At 49.4% G+C, this 22,647-nt stretch overlaps 1 protein-coding gene across 2 annotated transcripts in view; it reads left to right on the top strand.

Moving 5' to 3' along the window:
• The first annotated feature begins 383 nt into the window (after positions 1–383).
• PLXNA4 (plexin A4) overlaps positions 384–22,647 on the top strand; it is a 416,580-nt gene continuing 394,316 nt past the window's right edge. Inside the window, exon 1 of one of the 2 annotated variants that reach the window (XM_059711812.1) lies at positions 384–1,263. The gene's annotated coding sequence lies outside the window, so the exon portion shown is untranslated. The remainder of the gene's footprint in view (positions 1,264–22,647) is intronic. The other variant, XM_059711811.1, reaches the window with a different exon arrangement.

Here is a 22,647-nt window from a genome sequence, read left to right as displayed (position 1 = left end):
TAGGTCCGTGTCACCACGTGTGCACCCCTTTATGTCCCACATCGCCACTGGCAGGGTCGCTCGGTGCGGGCTAAGGGGACCAGACCGGTGTCCGCCAACGTCCGTGCCCAGGAGCGCAGGCCAGGCGGGCGGCGGCAGGCGCAGAGTGTAGGGAGTCGCCCCCTGCCCCCTCTGCCGGCCGCTCGCGGTCCGTCTAGATGTCAGCCGCGAGCTCCCAGCCAGCCAGAGCGAGCCAGAGAGGGAGCGGCGGGCTGCGGGGAGGGGGGAAGGCGAGGCGAGGGAGGGAGGCAGGAGGCTGGGAGGGCGGGAGGGAGGAGAGGAGGACCCAGAGAGCGCCTGGCAGCTGGAGTTTTTGCAGCGCTTGGCCGGGCTTCAATGCACAGCAGCGGCGAGCCGCGGCGGCAGCAAGCAGCCCGGGAGCTCCGGCAGCGGCCGAGCCAGCGGCGGCCCCGCTCCCTGCCCCCTGCAAACTTTGCGAGCAGCCCGCCCGGGGGGCCGGGGGCGCGCCCGGGAGGCCCGGCTCGGCCCGGGGCCTCGCTCTCCGCCGCCGCAGCGTCAGCCGCCACTGCCGCCACCGCCGCAGCCCCGCGCCTCCCCGGGGAGCAGTCGGCGGCTCCCGCGGCCCCCCAGTCCCGGCCCCTCGGCACTGCCCGGCCAATCCACCGGCAGGGGCGGGGGCAGCAGCGGCGCGGCCGGCCGCGGGCTGCCGGGAGGCGGCCGCCGCTGCCCAGGGAGGCGCGCAGAGGCTCCGAGAGCGCTCCCCGGCGGGTCCCCAGCGCACTCGCCGCGCCCGGGCAGCGGCCCGACCCGGCGAGCATGGGCGGCGCGGAGTGACGCCGCCGTGCCCGCTTGGCATCAAGGACATTCAGCCTGCGGGGGTGGGGACGAAGGGGGACAGCCCCGTGTCGCCACCGCAGCCCCCCAGAGCCACTACTGCTGCTCAGGCTCCGGGGTTGGGTGGAGGAAAGGGGTGCTTGAATTCGATTCACATTTTCCGACCTTTTTGTTGGACATTCCGCCCACCTTGGACGCTGAAAGAGGAGCTGTCAAGCCTTGCAGACTCTGATTTCGCCCTCCGTTTTCCTCGTCTCCTCCCGGGTTCCCCGCGCCTCGGTGGAGTATTTGCGTTCCGGCTGGGGCTGGAGGAGCAGCCACACGCGCGCACACGCACACGTTCAGAGGAGGGCGAGAGGCAGCGGCACCGGCTCCATCTGCAGTGTCAATGCGGCGCTCCTGCTGAAGGAGGCAAAGCGACGCTTCCAGGTAAGGAGCCGGGGGCGGGCGGCGGGACAGCGCGGGCGGAGATGCCGGGCTCGGTCCCGGAGTCCTCGGCTGCTCCGGAGCCAGTCCCCTGCACGCACGCACACACACGAATACACACAGGCACACACCGCGCACAGGCACCTGCCCGCCTCGCACCTGGACCCCCGCGGAGGTGCCGCGCAGCCAGGGCAGGTATTTCCCGTGTGTGCTCTCTGACGCTCCCGGACCCAGACTTCTGTTACCCAGACTCTCAGGGTGGAATTCTGTGTATGACTGCCTCTCCCTCCCACCGGGCAGGGAGATGTCAGTCCCCAGCCCCTTGCATCCCTAGCTGGTTTTAAAAACGGAGAAGTGATGGGAGATCTTGGGGATCCTCTCAGTGTGATTTCTGCTCCGTGGCCTTTGGACACCTCGGGATCTTAATGGTATATGGGCCGCCAGGTATTCAGACAGATTTGGAGAGCGAGGTGCCCCAGCGCGCGGGGAGGAGGCCACAGAGGCGGATGGGGCTGCAGTTCTGTAGGGCGGTGCATGTGGAACAGACTGCGTTTCCCCAGTAAGAGGCAGCACAATCGCTTTTCTGAAGCGTGGCACTGCTTCCCCGGGAAGGCATGCGCCGGGGTTTCGGGCTTAAGCGCCGCTTGGTGTGTCTGTGTTGCTTACCAAGGGAGGGTGTTGGCTCACATCCTCCATAGAAGGTATGACCTACTCCTGTCTTCGGTGCTGGGCAGCAGCAAGGCGACAGCGCATAAGGACACAGGACTTGGGTCTCCCCTTCACCTGCCTCCCTTGCTCTGCAGGGTGCTGGAAAGATCACCTGCCTCTCTGGCTAACACCTGCCACATGCCTTTCGAGGTGTGTGTCTGAGGGAAAGATCGAGGAGTGAGGCTCCAGGAGAGCGCAGTGCAGGAAGGAAGGGAGGAGGGTGCCCCCTCTCATGACGACCTCAGCAGTGCCCACCCCATAAGGAGGCAAGGCGTTCTTGGGTCTGCCAGTGTCCTCCCTGACTCCCTCTCCAGGAGCCTGTGGTTCCAGGTTCTAGCTCCCGGAAGCTTTCTGCACCTTTTCTCCCTGGCTGGAGTTTCATAGGCTGCTCATTTTCAAACTTTTTCTGGAGGAGGTAGGCGGTGGTTGGGCTCCAAAAGGGCTTTTCCACAGGTTCCATCTGGGGGGCGGGGGGGTCAAAGAGCAATTCATTCAGGGCTTAGTTGTTGAAAGAAGAAGGTGAGATCCAAATAAAATATGATTTTGGAATGGAACATAAATAGAGCAAGGTCCCGCGTTTTCTATAGCTTTCTCTTGTTGGGGTCTCTTGTTGGTCAACCTGGAAAGAACTGGAATAAGCTTGCACCCACTCTACAAGATCCTATGTTCAGAGTGTCCTACAAGCCCACCCGCGGAAAAAATACTGCATTGGGACTCTTCCAGAACGTGAGAGGAAAGAACCAACACTCTTTCAACAAGAGGAACTCCGTGCTGGCCACTGGCTTTGGTTGATTCTGTAAACCCCAAAGACGGGTGCTGAAATTAAGGGCTCTCTCCACACCCCCACCTCTGCGATTTTCAAACTCTTTCAAGTCCCTGGAAAGGTCTCTGGCCGGGCTGGGGAGGAGAAGAGCAGACGCCCCGGGAGGGAGATTGTATTCCGGCTGTGTGCTGTGTGAGCTGCCCTTTGATTGATTGAAAAGGGTAGATGGAATAAAGCCAGGCTGTCACAATGGGGAGAACCCAGTAGGGGGAAGAAACAGTATTTTCCTTTTAAGAATGGTGGGTGTGTGTGTGTATTCACACGCGTTCTCTAAGAACCTAGCTCTATGCGGTCCAACCATAGGTGGCAACGGGACCCACCCCTGTCTTCCGGGATGTGGGAGAACTGGAGCAGTTTCACACGCATGTCCCTTGAGAGCGTGGTTGGGGAGGTCCCACGTATGTGTAGAGCAGCACATGTTTTTCAACAGAAATAGCTCCTGCAATGGGGGTGGCTCCCAGGTAAACATTCCCCCACGGGACCTTGAAGGGGCAAAAAGATGGGGTACAGAGCTCCCTGAAATGTCTGTCCCTCTTCCACATGTCTGCTCCCTCTCTACCCTCTTTCCTCTCTCAGATAGTTGCAGCCTCAGGATACATCATTTTAATGCAAAGCCAGCAGTCATTATGCTGCTTATAAGCTAACGGTTTTTAAACATGGTTCAAAAATCGCCACACTTGCTGCACTTGGTGCTAGGTACCGGTTTGGTTTCTAGGACAAAGCAGGCATTAGTTAACATCTGTGTAAAGCTGCGTGTACAGCATCCAATTTTCCCCAGACTCTCCAGCCAGCCCTGGAGCATGTCACATTGTCACTCTCCCTCTCTGCCGCGCCTCTGTGGCCTTCCTTTTACGTTCTCCGGGGTCTTCTCACTCTGGGAGGAGTTGCACTAGAAACCCACCAGTGGCGAATGCTTCCTTTCTGCAGAGCTTTGCTGCTGGTGGGCTGGGCTCTAGGCGGCTCTGCTGTGAGCACAAGGCATGGGCTGCCCACAAACTGTTCCTTCTTGTCACTCTGGTGCTCGCTCCGTTCAGTCTCTGTCCTCCCAGGACTTCATCCTGGACGCCCACAGGCGCTCTGCAAACATTTCCGGAGGAACCTGAGGCCGCCAACCTGTTTCCTTTCTCCTTCTCGGCATCTCTCCATCCCTGTTGCGTCCTGCAGACAGGGAAATCTGCGAGGCAGAGTCTGCCTACACTTGGCCCCCTGATCCTGTTAATCACAAGGAGGGCTGCTGGGAATTCCGTGGGGCTTTCTAGGGAGGCAGCCATCCCCAAGTGGGGAGGGAGCTAAGGGGGCGGGGTGATTAACTGCTCTTAGCTCCTAGCTCTCACCAGGCTTCCATGCAAAGAAATTGCAGCCAATCTCTCTCCTCCTAGCCAGCTAGGAGGCATTTCTTAGCAGCTTCTCCCCATCCTCACCCAGAGAAGGCACTACATGATCGTGCCACCTTGGAGACCTGTTGGAGTAGCTTTCTGATGGGCGGTGGAGGGCGGCAGCCATACAGGAAACCTCCCATGATTCCGGCTGTGATTCATCTGTGCAACAGATGTCATTAATTTTCAGGCTCGCTTCTCCTCTTCGTATTTGTGTCCAGTGCTAACCAAGGTGAAACTGGTTCAGACCCTGGGGCTCCTGTCCCTACCTTGGCACCCCCCTTCCTCCTTCTCCACACCCCCTTCCTGCCTCCCCACCCCCCACTCGCTAATCCACCTCTTGGCTTTGTGCGCACATCCGCCAGCCCATTCGCCCTCAAATTTGTGGCACTCCAAGAAATCAATATGACATGAATTTAACGACAGCTGGATGATTAAGTGTTATTTATATTTAAGAGCGGCATTTTAAAAGGACGTTGTGCTAATAAATCAAAGGCTGTTTGGGGGATGCACATAATTAGGGTAATTGCCCTATAGGCTCTATTGAGCAATGCTAGGTCCGCGCCCAGCCCTGGGGACAGCACCTCACCCCGAAGCCGGAGCCCCGCTGCTTCCTACCCGGAACCGACCAGATCGCCTCCCTTACTGGGGGCTTACTCACTCTTCCTCCTCCCTCCTCTCTGCCCAGGCTGCAGCCTGCCAGTCCCGGCAGGAAGGTGGAGTCAGCTGGGAGGCTGAAGGGGGCTCTGCAGCTAAGTGGTAAGAGATGGATCAGGAAAGCCAAGGCAGGCAGGGGGTCCTAATTCCCCGAGCAGAGCCTGGAGGCGGAGGGAGGAGGCAGCTTCCCGCTTGGTGAGGGGCAGCTTGGAAGAAGAGCTTTCTGAGCCCCTGGAGGAGCCGCTGACCCCTGGCCTATGATCCTTTGGCATCAGGCTCCCCAGGGAAGGGGCTTTGTGGACATTACGATTTGTCCTTGTGAAAGGAACAGGATGGGAAAGAATAATAATGATGATGGTGGTGGCTAATATTTATGGAGCGCTTACTCCGATGTAAGTGCTTTGCACAGGTTGGCCCTTGCTTCCTCATAACAACCCAGAGGAGTAGTTACTCTTCCTCTCCCACTTGCCCCACGAGGAGACGGAGATGTGGGAAGGTCAGAACTTGTCCGAGATCCCTCAGCTGCTGGTGATGGAGCCAACTCCAACCTTAAACAAACAAACGGACCCCCTCCTCATCCCTGTGCTGCGTGCCTCCCTAGCATCTGTGTGGGGCATGTTGTTACCCCTGGGGAGGTTTAGGGGAGTGTGCCCGGGGAAGCTGAGAATGCCCCGCTTTTCCTCTGGATGACCTCTGTGACCCGAGGTGAATCTATGTCCTCTTTAAACCTCAGTTTCCCAATTCATCAAAGGGGGCTGAGTCTTGTACTCACGGACTCAGCCTTTCTGGCCTCAACATTTTAGGGGAGAGCCACAGGTGAGCTTCTAGAGGTCAGGGGTTCTTTTTCCTCCGGAAGAAAAACTTTTCTATTTCAGACCTTAATTATTTGGCTTCTCCTCTACATGAAAGTGAGTGACGGTTCTGCCAAACTTGAGGTTGGCATTTCATCACCGGCCCTTTGGGGCAACAGGAGTGGCTGACACTGTTGGGTGTGGAGTCCCGCTCAGATGTACCCCAACAGGTGTGTGCGAGACCTTCGGTATCCCCGGGTTGCGGGTGAGGCTTGGCTGTCTTCCTACCTCTCTGCGAAGGATTCGAAACAGCAAATTGGATTTTGGGATGTTGTCACTCCCACACAAAGCAGATCACTAGCTAAGAGGATAGCGTCGTCACAGTCGATGGGCTGACAGCAGACTAGCTGAGTCAATTCCTGAGGTCTCACGGGCAAAGAACCTTCCTTAGGCAGCCCAGGAAGAGGTCACTGGAACTGCAGGGCAGGAAAGCCAGAGCTACTCAAAGCTTCCTGGTCTCCGCTCAAGGCCTATTTCTCACCTGTCATGCTCCTCGCACTGGTCTTGTAGGACCCCAGCTGGATTTCCCGTGTGGGACTGTGGAGCGTAGGACTAGAGGGCGAACAAACCACTCCTTGGCTTTGGCCCAGAGGTCAAGAGGAGGGGAAGTATACAAAGTGGGGTTGGCTGATTGTTTCTCCCCTTGAGGAGGGAGTAGACTGGGAGGGGAGGGCATGTCAGGGCAGCAGCCATCGGCTTGTGTAATTGAACCAGACTGCATGGAATGCCAGCTCACCTTGCAGAGATGGTTTTTAACAGGGGAACATACTGGAGTCATCTAGGAATCAGAGAAAATACATACCTGCCTGGACCTCATTTTTCCCCTCTCATTGCAGACCTGCTTCCTGAAGGTGAACCTAAAATAGAGCCGAATTTCCCAAAGTGAATTCTGTGGGAGTGAGTAGATGTTACACACACACACAGTTTCCATGGCCAAATAAGTTTGCCTTGAGTGTAAAGCAAAGCCAAAGAGGTTCCTTCTTGCAGGACTTCTCAGAGCCTTTAAACACACTAACATGGATTGTGAAACCGCAAAAGGTGGATGGATATCTGTGTAGTGACCCTGGGAATCTACTGAAAAATGCTGGGCTAAGACAAGTACTTTCATTTGTCTGCTCTTGGTTGTGAATAAAGGGGGGTGGATTCTACAATTTAAAAATTCAGGGGAGCCCTAACCGGTTTGGCTCAGTGGATAGAGTGTCGATCTGCAGACTGAAAAGTCCCAAGTTCGATTCTGGTCAAGGGCATGTACCTTGGTTGCGGGCACATCCACAGTGGTGGGTGTGCAGGAGGCAGCTGATCGATGTTTCTCTCTCATCGATATTTCTGGCTTTCTAACTCTCTCCCTGCCTCTCTGTAAAAAGATCAATAAAATATATTAAAAAAAAAATTCAGGAAAAAAAAAACCAAAAAAAAGAAGATAATTTCAGGGGAACTTTCACGTTGCACACACAAAGAACTGGGCTCTGGTGATTATGTAGATACACGGCTTCAAGTGAGTTTTTTAAAAAATATATTTTATTGATTTTTAGAGAGAAAAAGGGAGAGGGATAGAGAGTTAGAAACATCGATGAGAGAGAAACATTGATTAGCTGCCTCCTGCACACTCCCTACTGGGTATGTGCCCGCAACCAAGGTACATGCCCTGCAGGCTGACACTCTATCCACTGAGCCAAACCGTAGGGCTCAAGTGGAATTTTTGTGCATGGGCAGAAAGTCCAAGTCTATGCTCAGTATTTGCCCCTTGACCTTCCAAGGCAGCAGAGAGGCTCTCAGACAGGAGTGAGGTCCAGCCAGGTGCATGTTTCTCAAGTTCCTAGGCAATTCTCGTCTCCGCTATGCTCCTCTGGGTAAAAAGCACTGGTGTTGTGGACAAATAGATGCAGATAATTCCAACTCTCACTTACCAGCTAAGAAATCTTGGGAACAAAATCACCTTATGTTTCAGGATTACCACTAATAAAATGAGAGGGGTTAGTCCGGACCACTGATTTAAATTTTTTAAAACGATGTAGGCAGGTAGCATTCTTCATTCAAATGAAAATTCTTATGGGATTCGAATGCACAGAACAGATGCAAGAAGGACTGTTTGGTCAAAGCTGCAGGGGAGCTTGGGGCCTTGCACCCTTGGACTGTGGGCCCCTCTCCCCAGTCTTGGCCTGGGTTCCCTAGAAAGCAGAGCCTGAGGCAAAAACTGAAATGGTAACACTTGGTTGAGGGTGGAATCCCAGGGCAGCAAGAGTGAAGGGAAAAGGGAGGAAAGGTAAGGAAGGAAGAGAAACAAAGAATGTATTCCCAGGTGAGCCACATCTTCCCGAGGAACCACAGCCAAGGCTCAGTAGCTCAGCCTGGAAGACAGGCGTGGCCAGCATCTGAGGCTGGATCCTTCCTGTGCACTGCAGCGCCGTGGGTACCACTCACCCCATGAAGTGGGGCTTCTCCTCACTTTGGGGTTGTTCTGCTATGTCAAACTAGAGCCTCTGTGATTAGGCCCATGGGCTGGGGCATCCCTCCACCGCGGGCCTGATGGTGCGACACCTGCAGGATCCATTCTTCGCCCCAAAGGAAGAAAGGCTTCATGAACTTTAGGACCGGAGGAACAGTTTGAGGCATCCCTGGGGCCACTATGGCAGGAAGTGGGGCAATAGCTGACGTCCAGAATTGGGGACGGGGTGAATGTCAGGTGGGGCCAGGTAGATCTGAGTGGGCACACAAATTAGGGGTCTGGGATAGAGAGCTTCATACATAGTTATTCTAAATATAGATACATAATATATATATATTTCAGAGAGGAAGGGAGAGGGAGAGAGAGAAACACCAATGATGAGAGAAAATCATTGACTGGCTGCCTCCTACACATGCCCTACTGGGGATTGAGCCCGAAACCTGGGCATGTGCCCTGACAGGGAATCGAACTGTGACCTCCTGGTTCATAGGTTGATGCACAACCACTGAGCAACACTGGCCGGGCCATACATGTTTTTCAGAGCAGAGTCAGATAACAAAGCAGGGCTAGCTGTACCAATAAGGCAGTCAACCCCCCAAATTTCTGACTCTGGCCACACTAGCAGCCACACCAACAGTTACCCAGCTGAGACCCTGAACAGAAACCACATTCAGAATGGGTTCCAGTCCGCTTTCAAGAGGCTTTCCTTTCCTAGCTTTTAGGGATGATTAACCAGAGGTGTGCCTTCCACAGGGTGCTGTGCGAATGTCGCAGACACTTCTGCTGGCGATGGCTGAGGGGGCAGGTGCAAGTGACTTCTGCCTCTCACCTTGTTTTAAAACATAAGCATTGAAATATGAAGCAGCAGGGGACATTTCTGCATAAAATATTTTCCATAAGTAATTTCCTCTTCCTCCTCCTCCTTTTTCTTCTTTTTTACAACTCTTGTGCTCTGAAGCCCCTCTAGGGTCAAGGGGGCAAAGGACAGATGGCGGCACTGTGCCTGTAACCACCTCCCCGCTCTGTTCGCCATTAGATACTGACTCTGTCTTCCTCTCCTAAATGCACTTGCCTAAATGTTAGCTGCTGACTGATGCGAGCAACTTTCTGACTCCCAGACATGTGTCTGCGTTCGCATGTCTGCCTGAGATTTTCGGCTCCCGAGGGTCAGGACCAGCCCCTGCTCGAAGCAGTCTCTGGTGTAATCAGGAACTTAATTCATGCTTTTAAATAATGGTAAGAAAGCTGCAGCTCGCAATAGCAATGATGACAGTAGCATGGAAATGATTTCTTTCTCTCTGTAGAGGAGAGGGAATCCTCCTTACTTCTCTCATATACTCGGTGCCTAACCTAGGGCCTAGCATACTGGAAGCAATCAGTAAGTATTTGCTGAGTAAATAGAATGAATGAGTGGAGTAGGAAAAGGTGGAGACAAATGGCCTGCACAGGACAACACTGGGGACTGGGGACGTGTGAACCAGCTGCTGTGGTGGGTGCCTGCTGTCCAGCAGGGGCAGGGCTGGAACCGGCTGAGCCTGTCAATCACCCTAGAGTGTCCTGGGTGCTAGTGGTTGGGGGGCTGGTGGAGTGCAGTGATCTGTTCACATTGATTCACATGGAATTGATTTGTTGCTTTTCACCTAAGACTCGCTCTAGGTTTAGGTGCCAATAGATTGGGAGGGACAACCAAACTGCGTTTCCCAGAGCATTCTGAAGCCCACTCTCTCCCAGGAAAAAGCATTTCCCTCACCAAGTAAGTCTTACACCTTATGCTCCTCCTCTTGGTGATTCAAGATGCACATGAAAGGCTTAGGAGTCCTGCTATAGACAAACCTGTTTATTCGTAGCCAACCATTTTTCAGCTTATTTGGCGATGGGATCCCTTTATGTGGGTGTATTTAAACCTGGAACTGGTGTTCAACAAAAAGCATTTTTGGGAGATGCTAGCCTACAGCTCGGAGCTTTCAGGTTTGAGTTTAGTTTGGAGGAGAGAAAACAGAACGAGTCTACTGTACTGTTAAAACGGGGATCTGAGTGGCCCAGTTTCTGGAGGGACAGGCTTCCTCTTTTCCTAGACATTTGCTTTTGAGGATCTCAGAAATGGCTGTGGATTGTGATGAGACTTTTGGGACTCTGGTACCTTCTAAAGCAGCGGTTCTCAACCTGTGGGTCGCGACCCCTTTGGGGGGTCAAACGACCCTTTCATAGGGATTGCCTAAGTCCATCGGAAAACACATATATAATTACATATTGTTTTTGTGATGAATCACTATGCTTTAATTATGTTCAATTTGTAACAATGAAAATACATCCTGCATATCAGATATTTACATTACGATTCATAACAGTAGCAAAATTACAGTTATGAAGTAGCAACGAAAATAATTTTCTGGTTGGGGGTCACCACAACATGAGGAACTGTATTAAAGGGTCGCGGCATCGGGAAGGTTGAGAACCCCTGTTCTGAAGGGATCATTTTAAGGAGTGTGATGGGAGCTTTGACAGGTTCCTGGAAATGTTTCCCAAAAGTAGCACTTTTTGGTTGCACATAATAGATCAAGGTGGATGTTTGCAAAATACGTGAGTAATGACATTCACCATCTCAATATATATTTCCAGCTACACTTGTGGAATAAGAGGCTTCAATATAACTGGCAAAGATAAATGTTTTGAATTAACAAAGCCGGTTGAGTAATTAAGACACAGCTCCGTAAAATGTGGATGGTTGAAACAAATTTTCTCTCGGGAAAGAAACTTTGCTACCCTAGAGAGGCTGAAGGTTTCTAATTAGACTGTAAATCCATGGTTACCCACCATTGGGTAGTGACCTGGAGAGCAAAGTTAGGAATTTCCCATGGAAAGCATTTCACCAACCCGTATTCATCTTACATAGGTAATGATGTGAGTGCGTGAGAGTTTGGATGGAGGTGGGGTATCACCCCAGGGGTATTTGGGTTTGGGTCACCTGGGACGTTGGCTGATAACCCACATACCCAATTACAGGGCCGTGGCCATGCTTTGCCCAAGCACTGTGTTCCTGTCCAAAGTGAATAACAGTTGCTAACACACACTTCCTAACAAAATTCCCCTGGTGCCCATTCATAAAGCATTGCACTGGTGATTCTATCAGCATTAAACTGTTTGGTGACTGAGTTTAGAATTATAGGAATCGTAGAAATGAATTAGCAGTAAATCAAGTCCCAGCTGAGTTCTAACCCAACTGCAGTGAGTTTTAAATTAAAAATATCTTGCTATGATTAAGCAGTGGTAAGCCAGGCACTGGAGCTCCGTCACTCTTGACTTTGGAGAAGGGCAGTAGTCACCCTTTGAAAGGAAAACCCTGACAGCGGCTTGTATTGATTCCCAGTCATGCTGGGAAATTGCCACTTCATTTCTTCTTCGTAAACTGTTGGCTTTCATTTTTTTAAGAAAAAGGAATCCTATTTGCAGGGACACAGCAGAGCTCTGGGAACAGGGCAGGTGGGAGAGGGCTCAGGCCCAGGGGGCACTATTCATCGCTTTCTCTTTGGTTCCTCTCAGGAGGAGCTATGAAGAAGAGGCATTTGGGTCTGTGGGGGTCGTGTGGCTTATTTTCCTGCTCGGACCATATTTGATTCTTCTTTCTGGGAGATCTGTACAGAAAAACAACAAAGAGAACACTGCAAGGAGGCTGCAGGACTGTCATGTTGCAGTGACAATGGTGGTGTAATAGGAAATCACTTATGTAAGTTACGGCGCCCGCTGAATGGAGCTTGTCAGAAGTGTGGCCACAGCTTCTCAAGGCCTATTTTTTTCCTCTTGCAAAATAATCCCGAGGTTTTCCTTTGCAGAGCAATTGAAGAAGCATGATGTGCTGGCCAGGGATAGGGAGACCCAGCTGCTAATCCTAGGCAGGTCTGCGGAATGTCTTCCAGCCTGTTCCCTCTCAGGGCTAGGCCTCGATTTTTCTTTCTTAAAAGCCAAAATAAGCCCTTGCTGTCCAGACCTGAAGCCCAGGAGGGAGGATGGATGTGGCATGCATGCTAAAGGGCCAGGTGAGCCTCAGAAGGAAGATTCCATCTATACACAAGGTCAGAGAAATTCAAGAAAGAGAGGATGAAGTCTACGCTTAGGCCTCTGACCATTATGCCTCTACTGCTCCTGCTGGTGTGGCAAGGAGCTCTCAGTGATGAAAGCAGCTGGCACAGGGTCAGAAAGGAGACTGCACAGGGGGCAGCAGGGGATTGTGGGAGAGGATGGTTAGTGCAGGGTTTAGGCCTGGGTAGGATGGGGAGTCTGAATTCTGGTAGTAGTGGTAGGTTAAGGGGGGGCTGTTGATGAAGAAAAGGGACTGTTATTTCCCTTGATGCCTATCTTTCACTTTGCTCTATACATATATAGTTACATATTATAGTTAGAGAGGTAGATGCTATGTTACAAAATCTTTAATCAACTAATCAATTGATCAATCAATTAATAAATTTAGTCAATACTTATTAAGTGCCTACTATGTGCTATGCACTATGCAACTGTTTGGTTGTAGTGAGATGAAAGACCTAGTTCCTTCTATTAGGGAGATGCAGCTTGGTGTGGCCACAACACAGATGTGAATAGATCATTTAAACATGCAGTAGTTCAAGGCCAGGTTGCAGTAGCTCAAGGCAGAGGTAGGAGGTGGGGCTAGATGCAAATACAGGTAGTAGCTAAGACCAGAATAAGTGTCTAGTGAAGGGCTTTCTATGGCAGGTGTCAGGGATCTCCAAATAAGAGAATCAACAAGATGAGATTTGCATCACAGAAAAATCACTATGGGGGCCACATGGAGAAAGAATCAGAGTGAAGCCATTATAGCAGTACAGGAAACATGGGAGAAAGCTGATTAAAGGCGATGGCAAAGGAGAGAAAGGGACTGATTTGAGAGGAACCTTGAGTTAGAGCTGACAGATGGTAAATAGGGCAGTGAAGGTGGAAGGGGTAAGGGGTACTGCCCAAGCTGGACACCTGGTGGAAGGTGACACCATTCACTTAGTTAGAGATTTCTAGACCAAGACTCAGTTGAGGTGGAGTGGTGGGAGAATATGGTCTTTCCTGGACATGTTGAATTGAGGTGCATATGGGATTTTCTGGTAGAGGCGACCAGGAGGCCAGCAGGTATTTGGCTCTTGTGTTCCTGGCAGCTTCATCTCAATGCTACTATGCTATTTACTTCAGATCCCATTTGTAGACTTGGGAGCTCATTTTGGGATCTGGCAGAAGCTTAGTAAAGTAGTGAGAAGACCCACATATAGATTTTTACATTTTTCATGTGGCTCATATTGTGAATTAAACATGCTGTCTTGAACATTTTGCTTGAGATTGTTCTGAAAATATCCAGGCATTCACCTTGCCTTAGGACATCCTCGCTATTTTCCCATGGAAGGTTAAACTGTACACAGACGATTATGGAGCAAGATTAAGGAATAAAGGCAGATTTAGAATTCAGTATGGAGAATGACCAGACCTTTGTTCTGGGTATTAGCTCGTTCCATTTCTTGGCGCGTGTACCCCATTTTCAATGAGCACACCCTCAAAGTAGCATGGTCTGTTGAAAAGAGCTCCAACTCCATGAGACGATTGAAAATTTGACCTTGCCCTTTAGATATAATGTCTTGATTGTCTGGGTGTAGGAACCAGTTTGTACAATCGAGGCCTCCATGTAGGATCTCGCCAGTAGATAAGCTTCGCTTGGTTCGAAGAACATTGGCGAAACATTTGTATTATTTGAATGCCATTAGGTGAGGGTGCCTCTCCAGGTCCCTGTTGTCCTACCTCTGCTTCACACATTTATGGTGAAGGCATTTGCATTAAAATACCAGCAGCCTAGTACCTAGTAGGCACTCAAACAGTGCATAATCGATCTTCCTAATATGTGGGAACAAATAGATGGGTTAGCCTATTAGTGTCAAGTGCTTGGCATTCTGCAGGGAAGCTCTGTAACTTATTAGCCCCTATTCATGGCAGGAGATGTAGAAGTGTCTGATAGCAAAACCTGTAGGCGCTCTGAGCTCTATTAGTGTGTTCATAGGTGGAATCTCTAGCAAACAGGCCATTTAGTTTGAGCAGAGTATGGAGAGAGAAATGCCCAACTCCTTCAAGTTTACCCAGACCCTATCAACCCCCAGGCTGTGTCGGGGGTGTGGGTCCTCAGACAGTGCGAGGTGTCTGACGGGCCTGGGCACAGTTTAGACCAGCCCTCTAGGATGAGGGAACTCTGGGAATTCAGCCCCAAAGAGTGTCTTTAGCTGCAAAATTGCAGTGCAATTTCAAGGGAAACAATGAACCTACTCTGTTCTCTGGATTGCTTCTGGGTATCTCAGAGCTGCTAATAAAAGTGGCCTGTACTGTGTGGGCTCTCTTGTGGAGAGGGACCAGGGGCAGGGAAGGTATTTTTGAGCTCTAAGCTTTGAAGAGCACCACAGAGATGACAGGGCTTCTGTTCTTCCCTCCTCATGCCTGTGTACCCAGCCCTTGTTCATTTTATCAACTGCACTCAGTGCCCAATATATTTACGCAGCTACTCTTGTGGTCTCAGGGAACTCAGCAGTTTTTCCCACTTTATCTGGTAGCAACTTGTTTCCTTAGTAGGGGGCAAAGGGCAGGGCTGGGGTCCTAAGAGAGGAAGTAACGTAATCGCAATGAACTGTGGTCAGAACCAAAATAGAGTAGTCCCCGCTGCCCTGGGCGGTGCTTGGGCATCATGGCTCTCTCCGCTGGGGGTGGAGAGCTGAATGCTCTCAAAAGCTGCCTCCGAGTCTGGGACAAAGGTAGGGAATCCTCGTTGCCTCTGCTTTTCTATCACCTTGCCTGTTATGTGTCCTTGTAGAGGCTTCCCACTGACCGGCAGGTTATCAGATGTCCTCAAAGGAGATTCTGGTTTTATACTCAGATGAGAAGATCCAAGGAAGGAGCAAATGCTAGAGGTGCTGACCATGTGCCTGGGGTCAGATTGGACAGAAGATCTTGGCTGTTGATGGCCCCCGAGCTGGGTGGTAGGAGAGAGCAAGCTTTGGTAAAACCCAGGCCTGATTTCATGAAGAAGGTGCTACAGCTCATTTGATTCTCCTTCATTCCTTCTTCCAGGACCAGATTCTAGCAAGACCAAATGCTTCTTGACAAATACTTGAAAGTAAACGAACTACATATGTTTAAAGGCTGTATTTATATTTATGGCTGTCATTATTGAGTGAAATGGTGTTTTCTTGGCATCTGGGATTTGAGATGTAATAGTTCTCTTGCTTTTATTTGGTTAGAAAGGTTCTCACTGACACAGGTTAGAACAGTCCCTGTTTGGAGTGTTCAGACAGCTCCAGGAAAGAGCTTGAGGAATAGCACATGGCCAACTAGAGAAAAGTAACTTCTGAAAATGTCAAATCACACTTCCCCAGCACACACTGTTTGAAAAGAATGGCATTTTTTATTCCACAATTTATATTTTCAAATTTTAAAAATCTTTAGGCCTGGAGAAATTTTTACCAGCTAACAAATTTTGCAAGTAGCCTTGTCCACATCCAGATGTTAGCTAGGCCCGGGTATTTTTGTGTCAAGACAGTAGTATACTTAGAGACTCTCTGCAAAGTCAGGCTGCCAAGAATGTATTTGTAACCTACAATTTATTGACTTGCATTTTTAGCATTTACATCTCATATTCCCACTGGCAAGCTTCTTGAAAGCAGGCAACTGTCTTATACACAGTTGGAATTCCCTTAGGATCCACTATTAGGATGGCTTGATATTCTTTTCTCTCTCCCCACCTTAAATTTGGTTTTCTGAGATTAAAAAGAGGAGTGCTAGAATGGTCTGACAATAGAAGGCATCATACATCCAGAATCTCCTGAAAATCCAATGGAAGAGGGAGGCAGCCTCATGGCAAAGTCTGTGCGCAGGGATGGATGTGCGCGGGTGATTAGTCTTCTCTTTAGGTCATTGCTCAGCAATGGGTTGTGACTAGAGAATCTACTGAGTCTCAGTCCTGAGCACAGACTTACCATGTTGTCTGTGAGGCACGGAGGGACTGCTGTTACTTCCTTTCCAAAATGAAAACGCTATTAAACTTGGCTGACTTCCTGTTGTCTTTGGCCAGAAGGTTCTAAGGTTTCACAAAGGTGGAAAAAATAAAAATGATAACATCAAAGTGAAATTGAAGGACATAAAGAGATTTTTATTTAAAGGCACAAACGGTTGCCTCAGGGTAGTTGATTGACTGCTTTATCCCCGCTCCCCCCTTTCTATCTTCCTTGAAGAAAATCTTAAATTTCAGGTTTTTATCAACTCTCCTTCCACTTCTTCTCTCTGAGCCACGCATCTGGGCTGTGCTGGCTAGTGGGTGTCTGCAGGGATGGGACAACCCAGTTTTGGTAGCACATGATGGAGACCTCTTTCTCTTTTAATTACTTTCCACATTGATTGACAGCTCATTGCTGGTCATGCATATCTGACATTGGGACAGATCTGTGCAGAAGGTCAGAGTCTGCAGGAAGTGGGGGAGCAAAGCCCAGTGTCAGAATTCATCTTATATCAGGGTTGTTGGTCACAGGCTCCCCTAAGCTCTAGGGGCAGCCTCACCCCACTGCTGGTTCATAACCGTTGGGTCTCTAAACTCCTCCCACCCTCAGCTGGTGTATATTTTACATGAACTTTTGCCATCTGGTACTTTATCCATTAATATTTTTTGAAACTTATGTTTATCACATCAATTTCATTTTGGGGTCCAGTTTGGACCCTGTTCCAGCCTGCTCAGATAGTTTTGAACTACGTGTCATTATCATCAATAGGGAAAGCCTTACAGTAATACCACCTGATTTCTCTCATAGTTTCTCATTGGATCTTCCTAAATTCTAGAATTTGTCATCTGCAAATTTGATAAGTGTGACTTTCAGTCTTCATTCAAATTACTGGTAAAAATGTAAAGCTGCATAGCACCAAGGACAGAACCCTTCGGCATGGTATTTCCTGGAGAGCTTCCCTTGTAGATTTGACAAATTACCATTGATTAAGCTTCTTTGGGCCCAGAAGCCATGGAACATTGAAGACCCAGTATAGACTTCGGAGGCAGACAGACCTGGCATTGCAACCTGGCCATTCCCAATGATCCGATTAGTTTCCAGTGATTACAGGTAGGTGAGAGTTTCCTCCTCCACAGTCTTCCGAACAAAGCAAGTGTCATATTTGATTCCACATACCTACCAATCTTTATTAGGGAGCAGACACAAAAGCAGTCACACAATCTGTTCTTGAAGCTCAGTGCAGACCTGGGTTTCTATCCCTACTAGTGCTAGAGAAAGGCTTTGCAGATTTGTTGAGATAGCATGGCCCCTCAACCCTGAGGGTGTACACGTGGGACAGCAGCAGGCAGAGCCCCGGGCCAGCCTTCTCTGGCCCCAGGGTATAGTACAACTATTATCATTTTCTGTGTATGCTGGGAAGTGAGAAAGTTTGGGAAGCACTGCCTTAGTGACTGTCTTAGTCAGTTCAGATGGGTGGCTTAAACAACAAACATTTATTTCTCATAGTTCTGGAGACCAGAAGTTTGAGATCAGGGTGCCAGCATGGTTGGGTTATTGTTGAAGGCTCTTTTCCTGGTTTACAGATGATGATCTTCTTGTTGTATCCTCTCATGGTAGAGAAAAGGGGGGCAAAGTGGGGAGAGAGAGACATAGATAGATCACAGATAGATAAATAGATCAAGTCTCTCTTTCTTCTTATAATCACAATAATCCCATTCAGGAGGGCTCCACCCTCATGATCTAATTACCTTCCAAAGGCCACACCTAATACTATCATATTGGGGGTTAGAATTTTAACACATGCATTTATTATAAAAACCCAATGGCCCTAATGTTGTAATGACCAAAGACTGGTGCAGGTGGGTGGGGCTTAATGGGAGCTCTAGGTCAAGAACGGAGCCACAGGGGGCTCTGGACTTGCCAGATTCTTTTGCCCATAGGCAGAGGTGCCTGGACAGTATTTCTAACCAATCATCTGTATCTGTCTTTGACATAGCTTAATGTCGCATTGAAAAACCTTTCCTAATATCTCTTATACTCTTTAATAAAACCAGGAGTGCCAATTGAGATAGTGTAGTTGAAATACCCAGGGTGAACTCTGATGTAGATCTTTTAAAAGCTAACTCACCAACCCTGGAGTATGCGGTTTTTCATGACAGCACTTCAGATGTTGACTGATCATTCTTGTGTGTAGATTAAAAGTAACTTACATACATTAAGCCATACTGTTGAAGCAGAAGTATTTTAAAGTCAGTTATAGACACCATCAAACCCTGGCTCCTTAGCTGTGTGACATTGGGCACGTTACCTGTCTTCTCTGGTGTTCAGGCTCCTTATTATTAGAAAGGTAAAATAATACATGACAGGACTCTTGTGACAATTGTCTTGTGACAATTAAGTGACATAATGCACACAGCTTGGCACATAGTACATGCTCATTAAGTGGAGGCATTGTATTGTTGAACATTATGGCCACTCTTCAGATACCTAAAGCATGTGAGTTATGCTTCCTGCCACTCTGTGTTGGATTAAAGCACTTCAGTTTTCTTGTTTTACAAATAGTCACATCTGTTTGTAACATGGGGCTTCAGCGGGCCTGCCTCCTGGAGGTTCTACAAGCAAATGGGAAGAGGAGGAGAGCAGGTGGCTGGTCTCTTGGATCAATCTTGATCCTCCCTCTAAGTAAGACTTCTTTAAAAAAAAAAAATTAAGATCGGATGTAGAGATTCCTTCATTTTTGGAAGATCCAGAATTTGCCTGGAGTTTAGATTTAACAAACATGTTTATAGATCCAATCTGTACTCAGTTCAGCCATTCATTTTGCCAGTGCACACATGTAAACATACATTGTTTTCCTAGGACCTCCATTGATAACTTAGATAATGTGTTTTTCTTGCCAGGCGGTGGCGATGGTCGCCGGTTTTCTCAGGTTTACCACCCAGGACTCTAGATTTGGTTTACGGGAAACAAGTAGGAGACTCTTGGCTTTAAAGCAAGGCAGTGACTACCCATTAGTGAGTAATTATTGCCTGGAGCCTACATGATAATTACGTCAAGCATTGCAGGAGGGGGCATCTGCTAATGTTTGCCTATGGCAAAGTCATAAAGCTAGAGTGGTCCATCCATGGTCACAGGGGTGGGTCCAGTGCACATGGCATTGACATACCTGGATTCTCACCTGCATCCAACAGGGGATATCATGAAAATAGCCATACCAGCTGTCCTCAGTTCCAGGCCCTGGTTTCCTGGGGAGATCGCCTTGAACTAGATAGGTAGGGCCTGTGTGGTTTTCACGGTGTGTGTGTCCGCGATGATCCAAACAGAATCCTTTGCCCTGAGGCACCCTGGTGGTCAGAGCATGCCCAACTCCTCCAGTCAGGATGCTGATTGGCACTAGGGGACTTTTCTAGCACCTCTCAAACCACACAGGGAGGTTCCTGACCATCAGATCTGTGTGTTTCGGATTGGGTCTGCAGACAGTTTCCTCTGACCCCTCCTGCATTTCATTTCGTGGACCTGTCAGGAAGCTCTGCCCCGAGCTGATGGCCCTAACCCTTTGGCTTTTCTGACAGGTCTGGACAGGTCTGGGGGAACATGGAGATCCTTGCAGTGATGTTATGAGCCTCCTGGGGCAAAACACCATTAGTAGTAATGTGGAAAATAGCTCAAGGGCGGCAGAGAGTGCCTCTCCCGTGTCCCCACACTTCCTTTAATCTGTCTCCTCAGTCATTCCAGGAAACGGGCTGACCCCAGGGCCAGCTGTCACAGGCCTCAGCTGGGCTGGCAGAAACAGACCTTAGATTGCAGACTCTGCTTCCAGATCATCGGGCTGTGGATGTGGGGGCCAGAGATAGGTGTTCAGAGCAGCAGGTTTTCTGCTCACGTGGTACACCCAGACGATTGGCTTCTCCAGGAACCAGAATTAAGAAGAACCTCATTTTCATGGCATGGTGCCCCACAGCACCCCAGAAACCCAATCCCCAAATTCCATTCAGGGCTAACAAACCAATCCCCTGACTCCCGGCAGGGCAGGGCCGTCCTAAGGGGGTTTGTTGTGGGCAGTGCTGGAGCCAAGGCAAGATTTCTTCCTCTTTAGTCTCTTTCGTCTCAACACAACTTTTACTTCAGCTAGTATCACTTAGCAGGTGATGGGGAAGAGGTTCAGGGACCTAATTGATTTTGAACCGAAGGTTGTTACTCCTGATATTAATCTCCAAGGAAATGGAAACCCAGGTTTCTTTGGTTCAGAGTTTTGGGGCTCAAAGGGGTGTCTCCAGATAGAGGAAATGCAATTGGCATGTCCATGCTGACCTGAGCTCCAGCGGGTAGGGGATGCAGGGGTAGGTGAGGAGTGGGAGTTTGCAGGTAATCAGATCACTGCTTCAGCTGGAAACCTCAGACCTTTTCACTTTCCGGAGCCTCCTCCTATGAGGTGCTGCAGCAAACGGGGCTGATGGGGAGCAGGGCCTGCCCCATGCCCATCCCCAGGCTGTCTGGCGCTCCAGCCCCTTGGCCTCCCAGCGCCTGTCTCCTGCAGCAGAAGTACTTCCAGCAACTCTGTGGACCAGGATTTCTGAAGGGGAGGAAGAACAACAAAGAGCCTCCAACAAATCACCCCGTCATGGCTTCTTCTTTAGAGCAAGGTTTGCTGAGGACTCAACCAACCCTTCTTGCTGACTGTAAGTAAAGGTCTGGGAGTCAGACCTCCAGCACGGAGGTTCTGGGTACCTTTGCCAGCCTTGATTTGGATGTGATCTCTGAATGGCTCTTCCAGCCCCAATTAAGGTCCTTCCTGCTAGTCACATTAGCTCTCACCAGGAGCTTTCCTGTCTAGGGGCGGGAGGCGGGGCAAGCACTTAGCCTCAGTGCGCTGTCAGCTCTGGCTGCATCTCAGTTGCATGCGGGGCATTGATTTTCCATGTCCCTCCTTAGAACCTGCTAATAGGATTCTTTCCCTCTCCTTCCCTCCACTCCCTTCAACCTGGCCCGAATCCTGGTCAGACCTTGATTACATGTCTCATTGATTCCATTCAGCTATTTATTAATGCACTAATTAGTATGTTCATGTAAAGGAGAGTGACACCGCTTTTTAAACATAAATGTACAGAGGTGCAGGTTAATGGAAATTTCTGTTTATTTAACATTGATGTCTGGTGTGAAGAGGATTAGTTTTGGATGTTAAAGGGACACAAGGGTTTTTCTGGGCCTCAAACCACTTTCACTGACAGTCACCCTTTGAAAGGTGACACCTGGAATCACATTGCATTTTCCTTCATGATATTTGGGCAGGGAAACTAGAGGGTAACCGAGAGGATGTGGGACAGGCTGCACAGTCTTCCGCAGACAGCTCTGATTGTGAATGAGGATGGCTGGCGTCATGACAAAAACAAGCGAGGCACACTCACTGCTCTGTCTTTAGGGTTATCTGGAATTTTGATATTGAAGGTCTATGCATGGATTAACAGTGTTAATCTATCATAGCCTTATTCTGTTTGTTCTGGAGTTGCTCACAAGTGCTATTTTAACCAGGTAGGCGAATTCTTCAATAAACCACCCCTGAAATGACAGTGGGTTTACACATCGAAGTCCAATAATGGTTAGTATGTGGGTGAAGTTTGCTCTGTGACATCATTCAGGAGCCCAGGTTCCTTCCATCTTGTGGCTTCACCGATCCTTGGGCTCCTTGGTTCTCCTCTGGGATGACTTCTGGATCTGGTTAGGAGAAGAGGAAAGAATAAATGTGTGAAGGAAGTTACAGAGCTGGCTTGAGGACCTGCATGCACCCACACTCACTGTCTCCAAGCCCAGCAGTACTGGGATTGGACACTGAGAGCCTCTCTTTACATGTGGAGCCAAGTGTAGCTGCAGCCCAGCCCAGGACAAGGCAGGGCTGAGTGGGCCTGCAGGACGCTGCCAGTGGAGGAGAGAGTGTGGGTAATGCTACATACCTTAGATTAAGGTAGACTTTTCCTGACAGGTATTTTCTAAACTGGGTGGAAAACAAAAAGGAGTTGTAAATTATAAAATGAAAAAAAAAATTAAAGCAAGTAGAAGAAAAGTTCGTAAGATCCTCAAGGGAGTAGATTTGTGTTTTGGAAGTTTCTGGGGGAACGTTTTCCCTTTGGTTGGCCAGGTGTTGGCCTCCTTGGATAGGGACTAACGATGTCTTTGTGTTACCGGGAGAAAAGCAGAGTGATGCACATGGAATACTTCTGGCTGCTGGGGAACCATGTTATTATGGGATGGGTTGGTTTAGAAAGAGAGGAATTTTGAGAAGACTCAGCATTATCCATTTTTCATGCCCCAGTGTTACAAGAGTGAGTCTTAGCCAAAGGCACCATTATTATGGGGTATAGACCCTCCATTTCCCTTTTTTCCCCAATGACCTTGTGCTTCTTCCCCACACCCCCAAAGTTCATGGCAGCTCAATGTGTAGTTCCAGCATCTTTCATCTCACTCCCACGTCATACCTGGCGGCCCAGTGATATCCTCCCTTAGTAAGAGG

This window comes from Myotis daubentonii, chromosome 10 (assembly GCF_963259705.1).
Source record: "Myotis daubentonii chromosome 10, mMyoDau2.1, whole genome shotgun sequence".
Classification (NCBI taxonomy): Eukaryota; Metazoa; Chordata; class Mammalia; order Chiroptera; family Vespertilionidae; genus Myotis; species Myotis daubentonii.
This window is presented reverse-complemented; position numbering and strand designations above follow the sequence as displayed.